Below are 26,209 nucleotides of genomic sequence, written 5' to 3'. Positions count from 1 at the left end.
TCCTGCTTTAGAGAGGAGTAAGGCTGCCATGCTGCCACTGCAAGTCCTGCCAGCACTGCTGGCTGAACTTCCAGGAAGTGTCTCTTTCCTTCAGAAAATCCATGTGTTTCATCGTAATTGCCTTGGGGACATTCCCTCCTGGCAAGACCTCAGGTTATTTGCTCCAACTGTCTCGTTAATACTGTAAATTCAAATTCAGAGTTATTAGTGGGGCTCTGCAGCTCATGTTAATCACATATGTGCCTGGCTTTAAAGTGTCTCACCAGCTCCGCCAGGATATCACTGCTGTTGTCCGTCTGCCCAGGGAATGGCTGAGCATGGGATGCCTAACTCAGGAAAAGATGTTGCTCTGTCCTCTGTATCCATCAGCAAGATGAAGTCCCCCACGTTACTAGCTTTGGATTCAATCGGATGTTTTGGTTCTGGCTTGGTTTCCCTAAATGGGGATGTTCCAGGGAAGTAGAGTGGTTTCAAATTCAGGCTCCTGATTTTGTAGAGGCAGAAGAGGCAGATTCAACCATCGTTCACCAAATGTATGTGAGGGCAATAGGAGACATCAGGGCTTTTAATGGTCAGGTAATGGAGTATTGTTGACATTGCTCAGCCAAGGGAGATATAAACTCTCCATGGAGTGCTGATACAGTCCCACCTACAACACAGGTCCAAACATCATAGGGTGAGTGCCATGCTAAGGAACAATTTTTGAGAAATACAATAAAATGGCTTAGTTATTGTAAAAGGGACTGCTAATCTGAAAGAAAGGGATCCAGAGGATGACTCAGCCATAGCTTTCCTGTAAGACACTGCATCCTTCCTCAGAGACGCTCCAAACTGAGCTGAAGAGGGATCTGAGGAAGATGACTAAGTTTTCCATTGTCTTAGCAGGGAGTCAGTCAGAGGCGGACTGGGTCTTCAAAGGTCTCTTCCAACTTGAATTTTTCTATGATTTTGTGTATGCACTGCAACACGAGACAGGCAGTGCAAGGAACAGTGGTGGGTCAGAAGCCCTGAAAGAGAGAAGACTGGAGTAAGACATATGAAAATCAAGTCATATCCTTAAGCATGTTAGCAAAGCCTCAGTGGCCAGTGATGTAACCAAATGGTTAAGCCCATACTGACCCGGGCTCACAATACAAAAGAATTTTTTAGTTACAAAAAAAAAATATATATATATATACATATATTTTATATATATATATATATAATGTAGTATATAATATATATAATATTATATATGATCCTAATCTCCCAGAAACAGAATTTACTTCCTTGATATCAATGACTGTCTGGAAGATTTTAAAACTGACATCAGGCTATCAGCCTGAGGAGCTTATTCATAGATTGCAGTGCCTAAAAGGACTGCCTTAATCTTCTCATTTGATTCCTTCCTAACATATAATATTACTTGCAGTCATTCTTGTTGTGACAATAGCATATCTTTTGGAAAAAGCTTTTACCGAGCATCAGTCACAGAGGTTAAATGGAAGGAACACAAATGTTCCTTGAGGTAGAGGTAACAGAGACTGCTGAAGTCCCTGACAAAAGCGCCAATCATTAAGGTAGTGGCTAAGAATAAGTAAGCTACATGGGATGAAAGGATTTCTGTTGGACTGACTGCAACTGTGGGAGCAGAGAGGTGTGAGAGAGAAGGCCAGGAAAAATCCAGAGAAGCAAAATACTAAATTTGGAAAAAATCAAGCAACAAGCTTCTGGCACATTTGGATTTCCCAGCAAGGAAACCACCTCCTGCTTGCTCTTATTTTTTGTGGGGCAAGGAGACCTGGCACACACTTCTCGCAAATAAATAGGATTGCACAAAGGCTCTGCATGAGTCTATCTGCTTCCCTTCCCAACAGAAATACAACAGCAAAACCCTGAGTAACTGCTAACCATCGAAACCAGAAGGAGCATGGGATTTCCAGCATCAGAAATTTATGGTTTCTTTGCAGCATTCAAAGAATAACTAGCGTGTGTTCTTCTGCCAGAACAGCTTGTGTGACATAAAACTGCTCTTCAGAAGCACACAGAAGTCGTGGAGAACACACATAATTTTCTACCTGTGGGTAGATATGTTCACAATGAAGAACTGTAACATGCTACACAAGCTGGACCCAAGTAACTACCCATATGTGCTACTGCTAGAGTGGAAGCTGCTGGTGAGTGGCAAGCTCAGTGTGCAGCAAGGATGAGAAAGCTGCCCAGGAGCTTGCAAAGAAAAGACCTGTGATCCCTAATGCCTGACTTGATGTTACCATATCCAGAAGATACAGGGGTGAACTCCAGGTCTGCTGTAGCAGATATCCTGTTTGTCCTGTGGCATGTGTCACCTGTCTGTGCTGAGAAGGAGCTTCTGCAGATCTCTCTCTGGCCATCAATTCAGATTTAAAGCAATTCACATATTGTTCTTGATTTATGTCAGTAATGTCTAACACCTCATTCTCCATGTCATGCTTCTAGCAGAAAGAAAAGAGCAGCTGAAGCAGGAGATGCTTGTAGTACATCACTAGAGAGTTCCCCCCAGCTACTTACAGCAGGTGTCTCTCTTGAGAAAGGATTTATTATTTATTCCTAATTACAATAAGATGTCTATCAGTGCTTGCTTCCTAGTAAGTTGTTGGGTTTTTTTTTGGTTTTTTTTTTGGCCATTCATATCCTGTTACCACTTTCCTATGGGTGGTTGGCATTGACTTCTGCCATGGATGGGCAGGCACTAGGGAGACAACACTCTTACTGTCCAGAAGTCCTGGTAAGCTGTGATGGGTGGATAACAGCATCATCGGCTCTGGTTCCAAGCAAAACTCTGCTTCATCATGCAGCTGGTCCAGACTGGTTTAATGCAGTTAAAATTCAGATGCCTGCAGTATGTCTACAGCTCATGGTTGAGTGAGATCTGTAATTAAAAACAGGAGACACAAATCACAAAAGTACTGAAACATAAGTTCCCTACTGGTTTCAGTGGGACTGATACCTAAATATTTCTGCTGATAAGCCTTCAGCCTTGGCTAATCTCTGTCTCATGAAAGATTGTAAAGAAGTTGACACTATCTTTCACTGTGTGAATGCTGAACACGTAGCACAACAGGACTTTCATGGTTGCATGGGGGTTTGGCTCTCTAACCATACAAACATACCAGTAGTTTTATTGTTCAGAGTGTGATATGATTTCCAGGAGGATGGAGCTGAACTAAGCCGTGACTAGAACTGAAGCAGAAACAATATGAATAAAGCTGTAATCAGCAGTAACTTTCCTGCACCTACACGTCTGCAATGCCTTAGTCTTCCAAGAAAGGAGAAGTTTTCCGTGCTTTTACTTCAAAATATGTGTTTAGACAGTTTTGAATCCATTGTGGAGGAATTCAGTTGCCAAAACACACACCAAATGCTATCCTAGGTGCTTTGCTTATCAAGACATCTGCACAAGGTAGATGGGACAGGATCTAGGGGAAACTTGCACCCTCACAGACCAGCACCTGGCTAGGAAACCCTGAGAAGCCTAAAACAGCACCTGGTATGAATGTTTATGCAATTCAGCCAAGCTCAAAATGTCTCTCTCTTTTTTTTTTTTTTATTTTTTCCTTTTTTTTTTTTTTTCCTGAACAAAAGAATTATCATTTAACCCTGGAAGGCAGCTAAGCACAACACACTTACTCACTCCCCCACAGTGGGATGGGGGAGAGAATTTGGAAAGGTAAAAGAGCAAACTCATGAATTAAGGACAGTTTACCAGGCAAAGCAAAAGCCACACACACAGGAAAAGCAAAGCAAAGCAAGGAATTCCTTTGCCCTGTCCCACCAGCAGGCAGGTGCCAGCCACCCCCAGGACAGCAGGGCTCACCACGTAGCGGTGCCTTGGGAAGACAAATGCCACTGCTCCCACCACCCCCCTGCCTCCTCCTTTCCCCCAGCTGCCATTGCTGAGCATCCCCGTGGTGTGGGATGTCCCTTTGGTCATTCGGGGCCAGCTGTCCTGGCTGTGTCCCCTCCAGCTCCTGGGGCACCCCCAGCCCCTCGCTGGCAGGGCAGCACGAGGAGCTGGGAAGTCCTTGGCTCTGTGTGAGCGTTGCTCTGCAACATCTGAAACATTTGTGTGCTGGCACCACTATTTTCATCACAAATCCCAAACTTATCATATGAGCCTGCATGAGTAAAATTATCTCTATCCCAGCCAAATCCAGGACAAAAAGTTATCCTGATGAAGGCTGCCTGCAAACTGCACATCAGCCAGCAGATTGCACTGGTTATCTGAAGGTCTACCAGCAGGGTTCAGTGGTGGGGACATTGCCCTGAGGACACACCTCTGGCTGCAGGAGGAGCATGAGGTGGGGTCACTTAGGGAGTGTCCTTCTTAACTCGAGGGACCTGAATGAAAAGTTTTGCGTCTGAAGGAATCAGTCATCCCCTAGACACAGGGCAGCCTTCGTTGGAAATAAGCCCTCTCCCAGACAGCAGCAGGAGGGAGACTCTCACCGTGTCATAGGCAGGGTGGGGGATCACAGCTCATCCGTGTCTGCCCCGGTTTCCCCAGCGCATGGTTGAGTCAGGGAAGCTCTGCTGTCAGAGAAAGTGATGAGTGATATGACAGAGTGAAAATTCCTCTGTTTACATCATTGCTTTCTGCACACCCACTTTATTTCCTCATTTTTAGCAAAGTGCATAATAAAAGCTATTGTGAAATACTGTTCCGCCTTTCACCATCTGATGAGTTAATAGTAATACAGATTAAATTCAGCATGCAAGACAGCCAAGTTGCATGCGTCTCCCACTGTCTGATTCCCTTTAAGAACCGCTACATCACTTTTAAGTCATTTCCTTTCCCAGATGAGGCAGTTACACTAATATCAAAGAGTTTGATCTAAACTAAACAGTTTTACAATAAACCAGACAGCCTCATTTTTGATTATCATTAGCCTTTAACCTCAGAGGGACTTCTTCAGACAGGAGCTGCAACTTGTTACCAGATGTCAAAAATGTTCGTCATCAAAACCTCAAGTGACAACTTGTGACTAAGCAGCATGGGCTTTTTGATTGTACTTTAAGTGACAGAAATTTTTATTTAGTGTAGCAGTGCCCAATGTGGCAGAAAGAAAGGGAAAGGAAAGTATTTCAAAAACCATGTCACAACAGGCTCTAAGTACCCTCAACTTTATGATTTAGCCGTTGGATTTCTCCATAAACTGCTAATCTGTGGTAGGAAGGGGCAGCATTTGTGGTTTTCTCTAGAGAAAAGCAGAAGTGGTCTACATTTTATAGTACAACAGTGAATGCTGAATGTGTGACTCAACTCAGATAAAGTTCAGGAAGGAAATTTTCAACAATTCCAGTCTAGGTAAAAACACATGTCTATTGTTTAATTTCTGCAGACAGGGCAGACCAGGTAAGATGACTTTACTTTGGGCAGAGGGAGAGATTTAGGAGAAGCAAGTGTAATTCTCTGCAAATTCTTTATGCAGCTTAATATATTGCATGTGACAATGAAACCACAAAGCTAAAATCTGCTATCATGGAAAGCTGTAGCTGATTTTATACCTGTTGTCTAAAAAGGAGATGAAAGCAATCCCAAGGGAAAACCTGGAGCTGACCTTAGCAAGGTATATATTTCCATGGTTGTAATCCTAGGATGCAGTAATCTGGTTCTAATACTAAGTATTATCAACAGTTACCAGAACCATAGTCAAGCCTCCTACACCAAATCATCATATAACCCACAGACAGCCATGTGAAAAATCTTGTTCCTTTAGGAGACAGTTATTGCTGTCTTTCTTTTAGGACAATGCCAGAACTCACAGATTTATTCTGTATAAATGAGAAATTCCACCCCTCATTAAACAGATATGGGCTATAGAAGATAATTAACCACTTCTTATGGTTTATCCAACCCACAAAATTTGGGTCAGCTAACGCTCACCACCCATATTAATTGCCCAGAACAGACTGACTGGTTTTGGACCAAATATTGTCTCACCAGAACTTAATATCCCCACCATAGCATGAAAAGAAGCAGAAACCTGAGAAGAAGAGAAAATTAGAATGGTGGGAAGAAAAACAGTTTCTTAACTATGCAGTGGACTCTGTCTAATGAATCTCCTTTGAAAACCACCCTTAGTAATAAATTAGGTTGTAATATATTGCAGATGGATCAACAGTGGCACACATAGCCTTATGTATCTGCCACAGGTGTTTGATTTTGCATTTGACAGCAGGTCAAAGAGTAACCATGCAGGGAATAATACTGCTATAGAGAGCTGTCTTCAGAGGGACAATTCTCTATGGTACCAGCTTTCAGGATTAAAAACTTGTTGCTCTAGATTGGAAGGAAAACTAACGCTCTGATTCGTTCTGTGAGAAAGAATTATATTTCTGTGACTGGTTTAGGATTGAAAATATTTTTTTTTTAAGTGAAATTTAGATTTCTTTCTGCATACATCTGACAAGTGTTTAGAAATCTTCTTCTAGACATAAACTTTGTTGGAATTCAGTAACTTTAAGAAAATATTTTACTTTGACAGAATAACACTTGCTGACTTTCATTTAAAACTTTGTGACTAGAAGTGACCAGTTCTTGTGAGGTCTTTTATAAATGATTTTTTTCCCATTGCCTTATGCATTAGATGGTCTCCTTACCATTGGATGGTTTCATAACATGAAATCTTTGGATGTCTTCAGCATCAATTGTGAAAATATGTTCAGGTTGTTTTTTTTTTTTTTCAGACCTACAAATCAACAAGCCAAACAAAAAAGTACTATAACACGTGGGAGAATGTTCTGTTCTACCAAAATGGACTAAAAATCTATAGAAGGGAAAAAACAAACAAACAAAAGCAATGACAACAACAAAAAACATACTTAAGGATGTTAGAGAAATATTCACTGAACCCTATACAATTTGTCTAGACTCCTGATGTTGTCAGTACCACAGTTTTCTACAGCTTCTCAAGGAGGACTAGGAAGGATTAGCCATTTCCTGAGTTCCAGCCATGCTTCTAACAGTAAACATCCTATATGTGTTTTGAGTCATTTAGCCTCATTGTCCCTCCATGTTTCTGACTCTTGATTAAAAGAGACAACAGCAACATGCTCAGGAATATCCAGGGACAATAACTGTAAAATGTAATAAATAGTATCTGTGTATCAGTCATATCTGTGCTCAGAAAATTGAAATATAAACGCTGGAAACTGGTATTAACTTGTGGTATGTATAATCAGAGAATCACAGAAGTGAAGGAGTTGGAAGGGACCTTCAGTGATCATTGGGTCCAACCCCCCTGCCAAAGCAGGTTCCCTAGAGAAAGTTGCCCAAGTAGGCATTCAGACAGGTCTTGAATATCTCCAGGGAAGATGGTTTATGGATAATGGTTTATGCTCTATCCCTATCAGCCTTGACTGTTCACTTTTGGAGCTAGGGTACTTACATGGCTGGACCTGAAGTCTAAACCAGTATAGGAACTCTTTCATTCTTACAGGGATTATTCCTGAATTTCTACAGATGCTGTTCACTATGATCTTGGAGTTAAAATGTGTGTAGGACAGCCTTTACTTGGCATTAGTTATAAGACTTGAAATCAGTTTCTCCTGCATTCCAGCTGATGCTGCAGATAGGGACATGCTGGAGCTGTTATGGTCTCCATCATTTGGCAGCAGCCTGGACAGTCTCTTTTAGCCAAAATCTTGCAGGGCTTTTTGTGGGACAGCAGAGCATTTCTGTTTCTGACTCTGATCAGATGTTATATTTTTAATTGGATTTCTACAGTTATGGTCTAATGACAAATGTGTATGCTGTGCATTATGCCCTCTCATGACTTAAAACCGGGAAAGCTGCAGCAAAGAGGCTCTGTTAATAATAAACAGTATTAAATGTCAGCCAGATGAAACTGAAGAATGGGAAAAGAATAGTATGATGCAGGGAGGTTTTCTTTCCACTTTTTTTTTTTTTCCTCCACTGTATTTAGAGGACTTTCATACTTTCGCTGCCTTGAGGAATATTTCTATACATAGAAATTTACTTATATGAAATAGAAGTTCACAACTCTTCCTAATGGTCTGAGTATTAGTAGTATCAAAACAATGTTTTGGTATCTCCTTCTCACCAACTTGCCCTGCTGTAGTAGTGTTCCTGTGTTCAGGCATGTTTCTTTTTTTATTTCATTTTTTTTTCCTTTTTTCTCAACAGATTTTTGCTACATGTTGAAAATAGGCTTCCACTGCATCCCATATTTTGCCATGAGAGGCTAATTTTTCTGCAAACAAGGAAGAATGTTTTATTGTTCTGGCATTTTGTCTCCTTGGATATGGTTTGGAAACCAAATAATACATTGAAAACATGCTTCAGCAGAATAGAAACCCAAGAATCTTCATTTTTGTTTATTTTATTTAATTATTGCAAGACTTGTAGCAAAGCTAACACCTCATGGCTTCAATGGAAGGTCTTCAGCAAAACTGAAGAGTAAGATGGACAAACACTATACAATGCTACCGTTACAGATCAGACCCTGCAATGGTCCTACTTATTCTATGGAATTCTTTCTCTTTCTTAACTCTGTTGCCCTTTAAAAGGACAAGACTATTCTGTAATTCTATGATAAACATTAAGATACATGAAAATTAGAAACTGGTTCAATAGGTATGAGAAATTACAAAGGCTGCTTAGCTTACACCAAAAATTTTGCCTCCAGTTGCCCATAGCAAATAAAATTACTTTCAAATGTTATGCACTCAGACTCTGCAGATTTTTATGGCAAGAACCAGAAGAATAGAATTGAGACATCCAAGATTTAGGTCAGGGGTTCCAGGAAATTCTGTGGGGTTTATGTAAAAATGTAAAACAACAACAACAACAAAAGTCTGTGAGCAAAGGAAGTTGTAAACTGCTATTAAATTTGAACTTGAGGTTTTAAAAATATTTAACCCTATGGTTGCTATCTTAGGGAAGATTAATGGTTATTTCAGGGATTTTATAGAAACAAGTAGTCTGGCTGTCCTGTCAGCATATGTCTCATTAGCACAGAGCCAAAACTGAGGTAATTATTTTTGTGTACACAGCTAACAGAGAGGATTACACCGGCAACTCACATCACCTCAGAAACCACAGGACCCATCATCATGAGCTTTATAACTAAGGTCTTGTCTAAATGGAAGGCATTTTCTCTACAGAACCCTTCTCAATGTGCAGGACATTATGAAAAGAAGTGTACTAAAGTATTCAGATTTCTGTAATACTATTCCGAAAAGTAAACAGGACTGAGAAATTCATTACAAGATTTAAGCACTAAAATTCTCAGGAAACGGTTTATTACTTTAAGGACAAATGTCATTGACATGAGACAAAGGAACACTTGAGTATCAGCAACAGCATTTATAAAGATGAGCTCTCTCATTAATGGAGCCAGAACAAACCCTCTATTCTTGCATTTGTCAATCTCCATGCATGCACACAAACACAGAGAAAGATGCATAATGGGGGAAATAGTATTGCAGTGGGGACCTTGGTCACAAGTGTCCCACAGAAGCAGCATCCACTTTATTGCTCTGTAAATGGCTAGTACCAAAATTCTTTCGGTTATCATGCTATACAACCATGTAACTGAAGTGAAAAAATAACAGAGCCTTCCACAGACGTCAAAAAAATAGTAACTTGGATTTTTTAATAGCCTGAGAGGACAGAATTTGTATTGTGGATCCACAGAGGGGAAATTAACCAAAACAAAGCCACTTGTCCTCTTTTTCCTTTAAAAAAAAATAATAAAAATTAGAAATAAAATCACCAGCAAAAGAAAGCAAAGAAACCAAGACATGGAATGTTCCAAGTCATCAATGGTTACTATTTATGATTTTCATTTTTCACAGAATCCCAGGATGGCTGAAGTTAGAAGGGCCCTTTGGGGTCCATCTGATCCCACCCCAGCTCCACCAGGGACACCCAGAGCAGGGTGCCCAGGGCCACATCCAGGCAGCCCTACAAGATAAAGCTCCAGCCCTGAGAAGCCAATGGCAAAATTTCTGATGCCACAGAGCAAGAGTTCATACAAGGCTCTGGTGGTTCAAAAATAGATGTCAACAGACAAATGCATTTTATTTCCATATTCTAAACACGGGTTAAACAGAATGTCACCAGTAGGTAATAACTGTGTTCTGAGGTGATGATTTAACTGAATTGCTGGCATTCATATCACACTTTGGAGAATCTGTATTTGTCAAGAACAGCATATAGAAGTGTTACAAACATCACCATCCCTTATATTGAAGAAGCCAGTCATCTGGTTTTGAACATCCTGAAGGTGGGTATCCAACCAGATTTTGATTATCCAGTCCATTTCTGGTATATGGTCGTACTATTTCTATTCCCTTTCAGATAAGCAGTTTATGTACAAGGAAACACTTGTGAATCCATCAGCCTGTTTTGGAGAAGTTATTCAACTCCAACCTCCAACAAAGTGAAATTCATGGCACTAAGCCAAACAGTGATTTATTAATTCCTGTCTATCAGCAATGTATCTGAACTGCTTGAGACTGCCTGGATAAATATTTTGCCCCTGCTCTTTGCCTGAACTCAGACTACATTACTGGCACCATTCATGGGATGAATCTCATGGCATTTTCTCCTATGTCTGCCATGCATTTTCTGTGTTCAGGCAACACTTGAAGCTTCTGGCCTCTCTGGACTTCATGTCTGATCTACATATACTCCTTGAACTACTGTCCTGTACTTCGAGGTGTGTTTCCGAAGCACCTGGTCTCATTCACCTTCCAAGCTTTGTCATTGTCCCCCAGATCCTTATTGTTCCTTAAAGCACAACAATACCTAGCAATTTTTAACCATAAATACTGAGGACACATTTACCTTATATGTTAGTGGGCAAATGTCCCAGACTTTCCTAGATTCTTACTCTACCATCTCACTATCACTTTATAAATCCTTCTGACTGTCACCATCTTTATCTAACTCTCCATTGTAGGTAATTTCTGATTTACTCCCCTGGTCATAGCTGGTTCCATACATTTTGCCAATGGATGCTTTCCTCTGATGAAAGCAACCCTGAGAATCTCTTGCTCCAAGTACACCATTGTTTTCTCAGATCAAAATTGGCAAATTAAACTATACGTTTCCATTCTATAACGTTATTATTTTTATAGTAGCCTCTTCAAATCTCTTTAAATGATACAAAGAGTGAGGACTATAAGTTCATTTTTCCACATCCTGTTTCCACCAGTCTCTAGGCATTTAAAGTACTGCTTGTTCTGGCTTTTTTCAAGAATCTTTGCTGTTGAAATATTTATTAAAAAGCAGATATTTGTTGCAATTTAACTGATTAAATTATGAAAATATAACCATCAATTTAAGTGCTTTTGCATGAACTGCCAATGACTGACACAGAAATAGTGAATGTTCTATGCCAACAATGGAGGCTACCAGGTGTTTTTGTTTATTTAATTCCCACCCCCCCCCTTTTTTTTCCCCCAACAGAAACTGTGGTAATGCAGGCTTTTAAAAAAATGCTTGGAAATGTGATCTTCTGCATTAAAAAAATAGGCCCTGTTCATACTGCCTGCCAGCAATGTATGTTTGAAGTATTAATGTACAACACCTAAAAGAAACACAATATTAATACAGAACACTGCATTAAAACACCTTTTCAAGACAAGCCAGCTGTCTTATCCTGAAAAAAATCCAGGAAACCCAGATGTGGAGCTAATCAAATTGCTCTTTGTAAATGAGCTACCTGGCAAATTTAGTTGTTTTTTTTTTTTTCCCCCTCTTAATGCTTGAGAAAAAGCCCTGTTTTTCACTTACTTATTTGTTACTTGAGTTTGTCCAATACCTTATGCAGACAAGTGCTTTGGCTCATTGTCCAGGCCTCAGTCATTGGCAGTCTTCCTTAATCAAGAAATGTTAAGACTGAGAATATGTTGTAAGCAGGTTTTTCCACTATGCATCTGTGTTACCTGAAGGCAGGTAAGAGGCAGATTATTGTTTAATTAAAACTTTTCCATGGGGAAATTCAGGCACATAGCCAACAGCCCCTCCTCTCTTTGGGATTCTGCCGCAGATAAATAACCTAAGTACTGTTCCTTCTGAGCTCAGGAGAAGGAGCAATCATCCAGCCTGCCATTGCTGTTGAGCCATACTCTAGCAACCAAAATAGTCAATGAGCAGAAACTGCAACTTGTTTAATCTGCCTGACTTACATATACAACTTTTTCACTGTCTTCCTTGAAGAAATGGACCTGGGGCCATTGCACTCTCCATCAGGGCAGGCTGAAGTGCTCATCTGAGCAGTCTCTCAGCCTTGTCTGGCTGGAGTACTTCTTAATAACTTTATAATGGTCAATGATTAGTCAATTAATTAATTAATAATTAATTAAGGATTTGAGGTTAATCATAAGGGGATCTCCACTGGCATATCTGCAGGAGTGAGAGGGAATATCAGGAAGCTCAGGTGACCATGGGCCAGAACATGTTTTCAAGGTGACAGAACATAGTATATCCCTAAACATGGGGTTACTCCAGCCTGAAAGCAATCAGTGAACTTCAATTTCAGAAACCTTTGCTTTTTTTTCTACCCACATTTCTTGAACCTTCCTCATAGATGTAATACACTTATTTCCAGGCTGCTCTATGCACCAATTTCAAAAAAGTGCTGCAAAAAAAAGGCAGCCTTACTGCACATAAATGCTGCAAATGTGTGTTAGGTTAAACAAGGTAGCCAGCATAAAGGTAATGCTATTTAAGCTCTGTATGTGGTCACAACTGAGGGCTCAGGTGGGATAGTGCTAAGCTGTTGCATGAGAAAATCTAACATGAAAATTGAATGTACTTTTTGTTTGTTTGTTTGTTTTATTTTGATTTTCCTTAGTGATAGGCTTTTTTGATTTGGATTGTTGGGGGGGGGGTGAAAAAAGCGATGGTCATTTCACCACTTCTGACTAAATAATAATCAGTCCTATTGAAAACAGCAAATCACCAGGGTTTTTGACTAAACTAGAAATGACCCAAACTTATGCAGTAAGAAACTTAATAGTAAGAAACTTAAATATTAAGGTCAATTTTTTTGAAATACTCTAAAACTCACAGGCTTCCTCTCAACGCCACGAAACTACAAACTTATTAATGGGCAGCAATGCTAGTCTACTCAGAGTCATTTGAACAAGGGATTCATTTGACACAGATCCTCTTATCTCCTCTTTACCCCTCCTTTACTACCTGACAGATGTAGGAATCAGTCTCTGTCTCAGATTTTCCTCACACTTGCCCAGCCATTTGTTCGAGGCTACTTGTGACTCCCATGGCTTTGCAGGGAAGCAAAGCAAACACAGCATTAACATACAACAAAGAGCTGGCAACTGTAAGCAGCCGTGAACCTGATTCAGAGCCCCCCCAAAATTATAAGGTGCATGGACAATGAGAATGCACAAGGGTTTATAGATTGGCTGCTTTCTCTGGAATTGGATGATTTCTGAGGATATCCTATATTCAGTCAGCATCCTTTCAGGTCCAAGGATAGCAGTCATGGAGGGATCAAAGCATCTCACTAAAGTCTGCCTCTGACACAGCACTTTTAATCTGGGAGGTGGGTAGGAAGCAATTTGAAAATAGCCTGAAAGTCAGAAAGTAATCAGAGAATTACAAAAAAAAAGAAAACAAAATGCACGTATAAAAACTTATAGGGCTGGGATAGTGGAAAGGGAGAATGTTTGAGGCCCTGGTGAGTAGGATAAAGGGGTGTGTGGGGAGGGAAGGTCATGTTGGAAATGGGCGAGGACTGGGAATGCAATGACTACACTTGGTGTGTGAGCAGGTAATGGTCAGTGGCAGCAGTCAGCTGCCAAAGGGCAAAGCTGAGCAACCATGCACTGCAATTGTTCCCTTTTTAGGAACTCTTTTGGAATCTTGAACTCTGATGGACTTGCTTTTTTCCAAAGGCAGAGAATAACCTGGTCTCTGCACTAATCAGGATCATCAGGGAACTACTGAAAGCATTTTAGTTTTCTTTTTGTCCTAACTTAACCAGTTCTACTCAGAAAAAATAATAATAATAATAATGACATTCATTCCTTAACAGGCTTCAATATATTTCTTAACATGTGTGGGGAAAAAAAAAAAAAAAAAAAGCAGATAGGAGGAAGGCAACATTTCAATTTTCCATAACGTGTTATGGTCAGGAAAAGGCACTGACAGACTGAAGAGGACACCAAGACAGTCAGGTGGCTGGAGCTCACAGCGTACAAGGACTAGGAAAGCTGGGTTGGCGAAGAGGTGGCTTAATGGAAATCTGTCTAGTAAAAGGATGTAGAGCAGGTAAAATCATTCTCTTCTCAAAGACCTGCAAGGATGGGATAAGAGACAACGGACACAAATTTCAACGTAAGAAATTCCAATAAGATATTAAGGAAACAAAATTTCACCTCAAGGGTGGTCAGATCTGGAGTAGGGACTCAGAGAGAGAGTAGGGTCTCCATCCATCAAGTATCTGAAACATGTCTGGACATGGCCTTGCTCCAGCTGGACCTGCCATGAATAGTGGGTGGAACTAGAGACCTCCATAGGTCCCTTTGGACCTATATCACGTGGATCTATATAATATACATCTTATTCTATGAGCCCACGGAAAGTTCCTAGTTTTTCTTCTGCAGTGGTTAGTGTACATTTATTGTGTTTGGTAGAGTTGAGATGGGCACATGCATCCAGATTCGTTTCACACTCAATGCTGAAACTAAGCCCACACTTCGAGCATCGCTTGAATTCAAGTGAAAATTGCTGAAAGTGCCAGCCATTGCCAGTCATTGCTGCCAGCCATTGCTCAGCAGATCAGGTGATGTCACCCACACAAGGTGGGATATAGTCTTCTCAAACATCTTGCATATAGTCCTACACTGGAGGGATGCATTTTCTCACCATCCTACACCTGTTTAAAGCATAAACTATAATGCAAATGCTGCCAAAATTTGCCCTGTTGCTAGGACTAAAGGCATAATCAAAGCCCGATTGGAGTCAGTAATGTGGCTTCCCATTAATTTCTGTGGCTGCTATGTAAGCCTATATATGAACTTGTAACTTTCAGAAGTGAAATATCTTGGCAGTTTTAAGTGGTTTTGGCCTCAGCAGACACATCACATATTATTGTTTTAAATACCTTCCCAGATATCTCCTAAGTATCATCATGTTACCAGCATAGTAAAGCAAAATATTTTGTTTTAAAAAACACTACAGTGTTTTACAGGATAAGCCACTACTTAATTGTTGTGAATAGATAACACTTTGTTAACCTGTATTAACACAATCCATCCAAGTTCCCACCTTTCACGAACTGTATTGTATTCTGTTAGAAAAAAGTTTGATGAGAACATTGTTGAAAAGGAAAAGGACTTTGCAAAAGGGTGAGGAATGGAAATGATCTAGACAAGATACCAAAGCTGAAAGTCTGGTCAACAGGAATGTATGGTCTGTTATGAAGTGACTTCAGGAAAGATCTGAGCATTGGATCACCAATATTTTGGAAAGGTAATTTAAGAAATCTTACATGTTTTCACAGGATGACTAGATTAATTCCAATTGGAAGGGATCTCAGGAGGTTTCTAATCCTAACCTCTGCTCTAGCCATGTACCACTGTCATAAAGCCTGGCTCCATCTTCTTAATAATCTCTTTGTTGTTCCTGGCAGGTTGTTGTAAGGTGTCCCCAAAGGTGTCTCTTCTCCACAAAAAAAATCAGTGAAAAAATCTTTATCCTCAAGTTCTACTCACAGGGCAAGTGATGGGGTGATGACGGGTTGGGGGATGTCGTGGTGGGGGTAGGGCTGGAAGACTGGCAAGACTAGGCAACATGGATAAGCCAAAGTCTGATTTCCTGAAGTCTAGAATCTCCGTACTCTGTCTTACCTTTCTTAGGCACAGCAGGAACTTCACAATCCACTTTGAACCATGGAATGATAGAACATCCCGAGTTGGAAGGGACCCACAAGGATCATCGAGTCCAACTCCTGGCTCCACACAGGACCACCCAAAAATCAGACCCTGTATCTGAGAACATTGTCCAAATGCTTCTTGAACTCCACTGCCCTGAAGAGCATGTCCCAGTGCCCCACCACCCCCTCAGTGCAGAAACTTTTCCTAACACCCAGCCTGACCCTTCCTTGTCACAGTTTACATATATATATATATATACATGTATATATGTATATATAAAGCAGGAGGCTTGGAAATTATTCACAAACTTTGAGCTTTTGTCTCTTCTGCTGTGCTAAACTGGAATATGATGAACCCTCCATTTGCTCAGGGCTGTGAAGTGGATGCTGGTACACTGTCTTTGCCTTGGTGGGAACATTTGGGTAGTCACTGTAGCTTGCTTTGAAAAGGATCTTTGATTCATAATTTATGGGTGGTCATGAATCAGTTTTCTAACTCGATATAAATGCTCTCCTTAATTCCAGGTTATTAAACCTATCAGGAAATCATTAAGCCTCTTCCCCCTCCCTCTCCCTCCCCTCTCCTCCCCCCCCCCCCCCCCCCCCCTTTTTCCTTTCTCTTTCTTTCTCTCTCTCTCTCTTTCTTTTTGTAGGGGTTTCCTTTGATCACTAACCAGATGCTGGAACGGATTTGATTTAAAGTTTTCACGATATCAAGGATTGATAATCTGAGATTTCTTGCTGCTGTCAGGAATATTTCCCAGTCAGCAAGTTGTGTCTGCAAGTTGTTACCAGCTGGTGATAGCTCTCAATTTGCTATAGGAGGAACAGGACTTTGGCAGGCTTCCTCACAATATGGAAATGCAGTATGTGGCAACAGGGATATCAAATAGTGGCTGTCAGTCACCACTCAGTGCTGAGGACATCAGCCACTGTGGAGATGGGGAGCAGGCCATCAGGCAGAGCTGGGCCTGGGGAAAGAGGAGAGGAGGACAACAGGGGAGAGGCTGGGGTTGGGACGGGAAGGGAAGGGGGCCAGGAGCAGGAGGAGAAGGGTTTAAGTGGAGAGATAGACAGAAGCTGATCACAGGAGACAGCCGGGGTGGCAGGATAAAATGGGTTTTTCCATCTGCTCAATCCCAAGGCTACAGAGGGGTTGGCTGTGCTCCAAGCTCCACATAGGGCTGAAACTCAGCTGAGGAGCAGCTCCCAGCAAAGGGATGGATCCTCTGCTCTTGCCTCCCTATGTCAACAGGGTTCTCCGAAATCCACAGAATATTTTACTTGCCAGTGAAGTAGCAAGAGTGGACTTCATCTCTGACTCCTCCACATAGCGGCATACAGAGCTGGGTCCAGGCCACCCACACAGCTTCATCTCCTCTCAGCCATAAAACTACCCCAGCTGAAGAGGCAGGCTCCATGTCTTGCTCTGATAATGACTTGCCACTGTGGACATTAGAGAAGAAGAATTTGGTGGCTGCAGGATTAATCATGCCGTGTTGCCCTCATGCATACTGGTCACTGAGGTAAGAGCCAAGGAAAGAGCAATGAGCAACAGCAATTTGCACGGAGTCAGGACTGCAGGATGAGCTCCTCTCTGTCAACAACAAGAAAGAGGTGATGTAAATTCTGCAGTCTACAGAGGGGGGACCTTAACATTTCATAACAGCAAAAGCTTTCATGTGGCAATATAGCAGAAACAAGTACTCCAAGAAAGTTAATATTCCTAGCAGTTGCAGAAAGAAGCTCTTGATTTAAGTTTTATTTGAAAACTCTACCTGGATGCTACATCCCTGGCCAAACTGTCAGCAGCAAAACACCTTTCTGGCACTCTGTTACTGGTAAGTCTTAGCCTCCTAATAAATACTATCAAACAACAGACTCAGATATTGCTAATTTGCAGATTTACCTTTTGCCTGTGCATCTTTGCTTATATTGTGAAATGCAATTCCATTCCAGTCCTTCTGGTGATATTTGATTGAAGTCTTGGTCTGATCTTAGTTTGGTATACAATTCGGTTTGGGCAATTGTTGTTCTTCAGACTTCCCTATCAAATAACCTCACAATTCATATATATATATATTAATCTGAAATCACATCTACAAGCTCTACAGGTCAAATACAACTAGTGGAATAAAAAAATCCTATGCTATGGGTAGAGCAAATTTTAAGGAGAATTTATTGTTTGGTGAACTTGTGTGGTGCACAAAAGATAAGGGTAAGAAAAACCCCAACTTGTGATTCTAGCTATGGAACTGTAGTTATCTAAGGAAAGAACAAGGAGTTAGATAAAGAATGAATGGAAGTGTGTGAGGGGGGAAGGGGGAGGGAAGGAGAAATGGAGCTGTAAAACTTTCTGCAATCTAAAGAGAGAAGTACAGGTCTGCAGGCAAAGAACACAAAGAAGGGATTTCAGGCCAGCTTCCAAATTCCTTTTTGTTTGAACATTTTGTAAACAAATGTGGAGTCTTCAGCATAGCAGGAGGTGATGGATGGGCACTGCTGAAGACAGTAAGTGGTTTAGGAGCCAACAGCTCTTTTGAAGAAAGGATCTAGGCATCAAGGAGAAGGTGAGACTGACTTTTTAACAGATTTAGATATCGTCTGGCAGAGCAGAACAACACATAGACTCTGAGAGCCAATGCCTAGGGAAATTCCCAGTGCTGTGAGCCCTGGCTCCACTCTATCTGGCTCTCTGGGGAGAGCATGGGGAGAATTTAATACCTGTAGAGAGATCTTCTAGGGCCTGGCCAACTCTGCTGGGAGCTGCTAAACCATTTGCAAGCTGAACATGGCCTCATTTTACACCCAGTCCAATAAGCTGCTCAGGCAGCATCAGCTCTTGCCCTGTATTTGTAACTTGATTTTCCAGACACCTCCATCCTGACCCCAGGTCTTCAGGGGGTGATGGTAGCACAGAGAGAGGCTCGTTCACTGCACATCAGAAATCCAAAGTCTTGTTTTTAAAATGTCTGCCCTGCTCTCCATTTTTTCTTTGAAATCTTCTAGCTATTCCAGACATCTGACTAGTCTAGGGTCAAAACACACTAAAACAAACAAACAAAATAAAATCAAAGCAACTGAAAGACCCATTCACAAGGAAAGGTTTGGGTAATGCAGTGCTAATTCTTTGCTTTCTTCACATGAAGCATCAAAAGCAACAGAATGGTCTTTATCTTCCCCACGCCATCAAAGCAACTGAGATAAGAAGGAAGAGACACACTATACCTTCGTTTACACCACAGTGAATTCATGGCATTGCTCTCAGCCCATGATGCCAAAGGAATCTATTAAAAATGATACCTATCCCAAGCAGGTATAAACAGAGAGTTGAGATCTACAAGCCATGGAGGTCTGGGTGAGTTGAGGGGGAGAGCTGATTAAATTTGATAAATTTAATAGCATTTATATTGTGCCAACATGCCTAGATCAGAAAGAAGACCTGAGGCCAGTGAGTCTACATGCGTAAAGTCCTTGCTTAGACTAATATATTGATAGAAAACTGCTTTATTTTGGTACAGTTCATGTTGTTCTGTAATTTGCTAGGCCAATGTAAACAATTTGCTACTAGTATAACTGCCCATTCCCTCGAGTATTTTCTCTGTTGCTGTTTCAATTAAACCACTGTAGTTAAAGTGGCAAAACTCTCAAATACAGACAAGCCCCTTTAGAGGAAACCCAAACTGCCTGCCAAATAGGAATTTGTATTGCTCAAATAAACTCTACACAAACAAAATATTCAAAGGCTTCCAGTCAATAAACATCAATGATATCAGCTCATAGACTGCCAGAGTGGGCTAATGGTATGAAGGCAGTTAGGGGACTAAATATGGAGATGCAACAAGTATATAAAAATGCATAAACAGCCTAAGTGGACCTTTCTTCTTTCATAAGTGTGTATCTCTAGACACCTGACTGCCTTTGTAGATCTGCCTGAAAACATGATTTTTTTCAGGTTAGGAAAGCAAAAGCCAATTTAGAATTAAATTTGGCCAGGGACATCAAGGGCAATAAGAAAGGGTTCTATAGGTACATTGGTGATAAAAGGAAGACTAGGGAAATTGTTGGCCCTCTCCGGAAGGAAACAGGAGCCCTGGTCACCTGGGATATGGAGAAGTCCGAGGTGCTCAATGACTATTTTGCCTCAGTCTTCACCGACAAGAGCTCCAGCCACATGGTCCAGGCCCCAGAAGGCAAAGGCAGAGACTGGAAGAATGAAGAACCAACCACTGTAGGAGAAGATCAGGTTCAAGACTATCTAAGGAACCTGAACGTGCACAGTACCATGGGACCTGATGAGATACGTTCATGGGTCCTGAAGAAACTGACAAACTGGCAGATGAAGTTGCTAAGCCTTTCTCCATCATATCTGAGAAGTCGTGGCAGTCCAATGAAGTTCCCACTGTCTGGAAGAAGGGAAATATAACCCCCATTTTCAAAACAGGAAAAAAGGCGGAACTGGGGAACTACAGGTCAGTCAGTCTCACCTCTGTGCCTGGCAAGATCATGGAGCAGATCCTCCTGGAAACTACTCTAAGGCACATGGAAAATAAAGAGGTGATTGGTGACAGCCAGCATGGCTTCACTAAGGGCAGATCATGCCTAACAAATCTGGTGGCCTTCTGTGACAGGGTTACAGCATTGGTGGATAGGGGAAGAGCCATTGACACCATCTACTTGTCTTTGTGCAAAGCATTTGACACTGTCCCCCATGATATCCTTCTCTCTAAATTGGCAAGACTCAGTTGACTGCATGGTTGCACTCGAGAGTTGTGGTCAATGGCTCAATGTCCAGATGGTAACTAGTGATGTTCCTCAGGGATCAGTATTGGGTCCAGCACTGTTTACCACCTTTGTTGGTGACATGGACAGTGAAATTGAGTGCGCCCTCAGCAAGTTTGCCGATGACACCAAGCTGTGTGGTGAGGTCAACACGCTGAAGGAAAGGGATGCCATGCAGAAGGACCTGGACAGGCTTGAGAGGTAGGCCTGTCTGAACCTCATGATGTTCAACAAGGCCAAGTGCAAGGCCTGCACCTGAGTCAGGGCCATCCCAAGCACAAACACAAGCTGGGCAGAGAATGGATTGAAAGCAGCCCTGTTGATAAGGACCTGGGGGTGTTGGTTGATGAGAAGCTCGACATAAGCCAGCAATGCGTGCTTGCAGCCCAGAAAGCCAGCTGTATCCTGTGTTGCACCAAAAGAATTATGTCCAGCAGGTCAAGAGAGGTGATTCTCCCTGTCTACTCCGCTCTCGTGAGACCCCACCTGGAGTACTGCATTCAGCTCAGGGGGCCCCAGCACAGGAAAGACAAGGAAGTATTAGAACAAGTCCAGAGGAGGCCCACGAAGATGATCAAGGGGCTGGAACACCTCTCCTACAAAGACAGGGTGAGAGAGCTGGGATTGTTGAGCCTGGAGAAGAGAAGGATCCGGGGAGACCTTACAGCAGCCTGCCAGTACCTAAAGGGGGCCTGCAGGAAAGCTGGGGAGGGACTCTTTGTCAGGGGGTGTAGGGATAGGACAAGGGTTAATGGTTTAAAACTAAAAGAGGGCAGGTTTAGAAATAAGGAAGAAATTATTCACTCTGAGGGTGCTGAAGCACTGAAACAGGTTGCCCAGAGAAGCTGTGGATGCACCATCCCTGGAAGTGTTTAAGGCCAATTAATTCTTGGTCTGGAGACCTTGTCTGTGCATTTATTTCAGCTGCCTGCCGAAAATGGCAGATTAGTAAGGACCCATCAGTTGCATACAAAATGGAGTGATCCTTCATCAGAAGAACTGGGAGCCAAGCTTTTTTCAGCACCGAGCTGCAGCCTGTGACAAAGGTTGTGCAACCCAGGACACTCTGGTACCTTCTCCACAGCTGAGGTGCAAAAAAAGCAACAAAGCATCAAGTTACGGCTGGGAAAGAAAGGGAGGTGTGTGAACTATATAACCTATCAAGGTCCCTTCCTAATCTGCTTGCAAGGATTCTGTGCTGTGGGAAGTAAATCCTGGCACACACAAGTAGAAACCTTGTGCTATATTTGTTGGCAGAGTTTGAGCAACCTCTGTTCCCTTCTCCATAACAGCTCATGTACTACTGACAGCAGTACTGTGGTTCTCATGTCCCAGCTGTATTACAGCATTAGAGGTCACAGTGAGCGTTAAACACTGACAGTCCAAAAAAAGAAAAAAAGAAAAAAGAAAAAAAAATTGAACTTTTTTTTAAGAGATATTTTAACTGGAGGATAGTGATCTCAACAGATTTAAGTGTAGCTCTTTCTCACCTACCTTGCCTTGTTTTGCTTAGGCAAAGGATACTCAAAATAAGATGCTTCCAAATAAAAACTTTCAATTTTTATCCACATCTGATGTTTTCATTTTCAAATTCCCTAGACAATTGTGTGCTTTAGGCAAAATCAGTGCCTGTTCTCAGTAATGGATTCAGTATTAGTGAAGATCCGCTGGGATATTTTTAAAATTCACTGGTGTGAGTTCTCTCTATGGTAAAGACTTAGAAAGAGTACAGCTTTACGGTTGCTGGATATCTCTGAAATAGAGCAGACTGGTTCTTCTACTATAATTTCTTCATAAAGTTGGTGTCAGACTGCTGAGATAAAACACAGAAGTTACCTCTCCTTAAGATCATTTGATATTGCAGGCCTACATCTCACATGGTGCATGTACATTAGCATTTCATATTGTAACATATTTATACTTTCGAAGCAAATCCCATCTTTGTCTCTTAGTGCACTTTGGCTCCTGTTGTACAGCAATCTCAGATTGTTTCCCAAGTCCCATTCGGATGGAACAGGACTGGAAGAGGCCCTCATGGAGTAATCTGCTCTGATTGCTATGGGTGCTATGGGAAACAGTGTAGGTGTCAGATCCTCAACACCGATTATTTCACCCTGTGAATTAGATCATAGTAGGATCTGCCACATGTTAATATGGACATTGATCTTCTGGGGCTCTATTGCATCTTCCTTCTTTTTCTCTTCTTTCATTTGTTGTTTGTCCGACTGTATTTAATTATCATTCATTTTAAAATTTGTCAAACAGCTTCTATTGAAGCAGCCTCTGTGGAATGTTAATTACCCCTGACTTAGTGTTGCAACACTTCCAGCTGATAGTTTAATATTTTGCCTTGATCTAAGCAATTTCTGACAAATTATAACAGTTAAGTATTTTCCACTATAGTTTTAACGCCCATATTTATTTATTTTTTTCTGAATAAGTCCGAGTCTTCTAGTAATTCAATTGCAAATCTGATTCTGAATAATATTCAGTATTAAGCATGCAAGGAAATCAAATACATGTAAAATGTAGGTCCTCAGGGGACTAAAATGAGCTCTCTTAAAAGAATACTTAGGACTAAATCCAAATACCTCTACATCTCTTGTGCAGAATATTTGTAATATTTGATGACCCACTATTTTAAAAAAGGGAGAAGAAAAGGTTTATCTATGTCTGACAGATATACTCTTCTCAAAGTGGAGAATTAATCCCATTTACCCTTTGGCAACTAAAATTAGAAAATTGAGACTCCTCTGTATAGGAAAGGAGCAAGTGACTTTAGGTGGCACTTCAGCCCTCTAAAATCTGAATTGCCCAGTGGAGATACTTGTGTTTCTTAGTTGAGCATGCCAGTGTCCATGGTGACCTGTCTACTGTCAAACAGAAAATGTTATCATAGACTTGCACCAACAAGAAATTGAATAGTTTCCATTTCTGATATAACTTTCTTCCGTTTTTATGTAACAGCAAGGATAGTAAAGTGGTTTGGTCAGTAGCATAATCTACTTACTGCAGCTTTCATAATGGATAATGAAGAATCAGGCAAAAACAACTGGGAGAGCTATAAAAGATTTTACATTCATGGATCCCTCAAGAAAACATTTTTTGCATTAATTACTTCTAAACAGAAACTGACACTGCAGCTTTGGTAATACTCTCTATGAAAAAATGGAAAAAGAAGTACTAAAAAGGTACAGCCTACTGGGAACATCAAGATATTAATGGAAAGAGTGCCTTCATCCAACGGGCATGAGCTTAGGTGCCAGGGTTAAGTTCTCTAGTCTAGCAGAGACTTTGGTGTGACCTTGAAAAACTTATTTATGGTTAGACTTTGAAGCGTGTAGTTAACTAACCATTATCAAAGATGTTGACTTGAATCTTTGGTGCTTCAGCTACTTTTGTATAAAGTGGAAGTAACAACACTTCTCTACACTTCTCTACTTGCATTTTAAGTTGTTCCATTCCTAAGGAGAAAGGGCAGTGATATTTAAGACTGGAAATCACTTACTGCATTGTGATTGTGATATTATGACTCCACAGCTGACAGACACAATCAAGATCTGCAAGAAACTTGACTGTGTCTGCCAGCATTTGTTCAAGTTGAAAATGAGTTACAGTAGCATTAACTAAATAACCAGACATTTATTCCTTGGCATTAAAAACTACTGTGACTTAACAATACATGTTTTTCTCAAGACCACCATGTGAGTGGGATCTGTATGAGGACTAATTACTTATCTCTGACATACACAATTGTGCAACAGCATCTAAGCAAGGTTAGCCAAACCTCATGCTTTTGTATATGTTTCAAAGAGTGCCAGAGATTCCCTTTCCAATTCCAAGTTTGTCTCCTTCTTTATTTTACAATATTTCTGTACTTAGGAATCTGGACCAAGGCCACCAAAAATTTGAAATCCAGAAATTAAGTCCAGAGTAAACAACAGACTGGTGTCAAGCTCCCTCACACTGGCCTGCTGCTGGCACTGAAGTGTCATAGCAGTAGTAAAAGTCCAGCACTCTGGATATTCCTTTATCTCAGTGTTTAACTAAGGCTATGCTTATCAGGATTGCTTTAGAGCCAATATGATACCCATGATTATAGAAGGAGTTTCAAAAATGTCTAAGTCCCTGTAAAATGAATATTGCAATTTTTTTCCCCATAGAAAAGCCTTGCCATCTGTGAAAAGCTGCAGAAGATCTATCACGATATAACAAAAGCATCAGTGAAATATCCTCTGTCCTTATAGCAGATTATTTACCTACCCATCCCTTTTTCTTTCCATTTTGTTGTTGTCTCCTAGAAATACAGAATAGAACACTAATCTGTTTTGGAAAATGTTGACACATTTTTATGAGTCAGGCCTTTGCATCACTTTCACTGCAGACCAGAACTAAGGCATCTTGCTGCCCTCACTAATGAGCTGGCACAATCCAACGAATCAAGGCAAAGCACCCTGCTCTCTGTTACAAGTCATGCTATGTTCACAAGGATCGCTTCTCTCAACCACTTCCATATTTTCCCCATTGCAAGCACAGCAGGTACAATTAGCCTTTTGTTCCTAGGAATAATCTGTTAAGGAAACCCATGCTTTTCATTAGCTCCAATGTGTTTTAAATGGCTTGGCTCTGTGCACAGCAATGTTCATACTACTAGAAGAGTAGAAATTACTTTCTTTTGCACATTGACATCTCATATCTTATGATTCAAGGTATCATTTTTCTCTGTTGTAAGCTGCCATGGTATTTATTCTCAGCCTGGTGAATGTGATGACAGAAGTGGCACATGGGGTGATAATGAACCTGACATGGCTGTATGGTTATTTGCATCCGTTTCTTTTGCTGACTTTGTTTGTTTGTCTCCTATTGACAAGGTCAATAGGAGAGTCTACATGCCTTGCTTTGTGCCGTAAATCCTTGAGAATTGTTCCTTTCACCATTTCTCCTCCAAAAGGAAAAAGAAGTTGTAACAATTAACTCATGTAAAACAATTACTGCCTTTGTTGACAGATCACATTTCCATCAATGCAAAGAGCTTTGATGTTGACATGAGAAGGATTTTTTTGAGTTCACAACACTCTTGCTGTATATTAATATGTTACCTTTTCTTAGGACAGCTATTATTCCTATTATTATACCAATGAAGCCAGGGAACAAAAAAAAAAATGGTACATGCTTTCCAAGACCAATTCCAGGGTATTATGCCTCCACCCATCATTGCAGAATATTCAGGGCAATGTCAATGTGATGCCAGGAGTAGAACAAACATTAATATGTTAGTTACAGACCTAACTGTGATTAAGAAAAAATCCTTTCCTCTGGCAAAAGCAGAGCATGAGGATGGCAGTTTGCTAAATATTGCCAGGTGTTCTACAGCTCTTGCATTTTGACACAACTGAGAAACACAGTGGAACTGAACACAAATTAGGACTGATTTTCTGTCATGTTTACTCAAGAAATAAGAATGAAAGCTGTTCAAAACATTTGTATCAAACCAGTGTGCCAGAAAATTGAGTTTGACTAAGGGAAATGGC

General features: G+C 41.0%; 1 long non-coding RNA gene across 3 annotated transcripts; it reads right to left on the bottom strand.

Annotated features, from left to right (window-relative positions):
* Positions 1–351: 351 nt before the first annotated feature.
* LOC106038458 (uncharacterized) lies at positions 352–6,956 on the bottom strand. Of its 3 annotated transcripts, XR_001208620.3 has the most exons (4): positions 6,622–6,956; positions 4,468–4,551; positions 2,661–2,890; positions 352–1,007 (listed from the first exon to the last, which is right to left on the bottom strand). It is a non-coding gene; the product is annotated as an uncharacterized lncRNA (long non-coding RNA). The 3 variants fall into 3 exon arrangements; XR_007158395.2 differs by lacking the exon at positions 6,622–6,956 and having other exon boundaries at positions 4,468–5,116; XR_010828781.1 differs by lacking the exon at positions 6,622–6,956 and having other exon boundaries at positions 893–1,007; positions 2,732–2,890; positions 4,468–5,109.
* Positions 6,957–26,209: the final 19,253 nt, after the last annotated feature.

This window comes from Anser cygnoides, chromosome 2 (genome assembly GCF_040182565.1).
Source record: "Anser cygnoides isolate HZ-2024a breed goose chromosome 2, Taihu_goose_T2T_genome, whole genome shotgun sequence".
NCBI lineage: Eukaryota > Metazoa > Chordata > Aves > Anseriformes > Anatidae > Anser > Anser cygnoides.
Note: the sequence above shows the minus strand (reverse complement) of the source record. Positions and strands in the feature narration are given on the sequence as shown.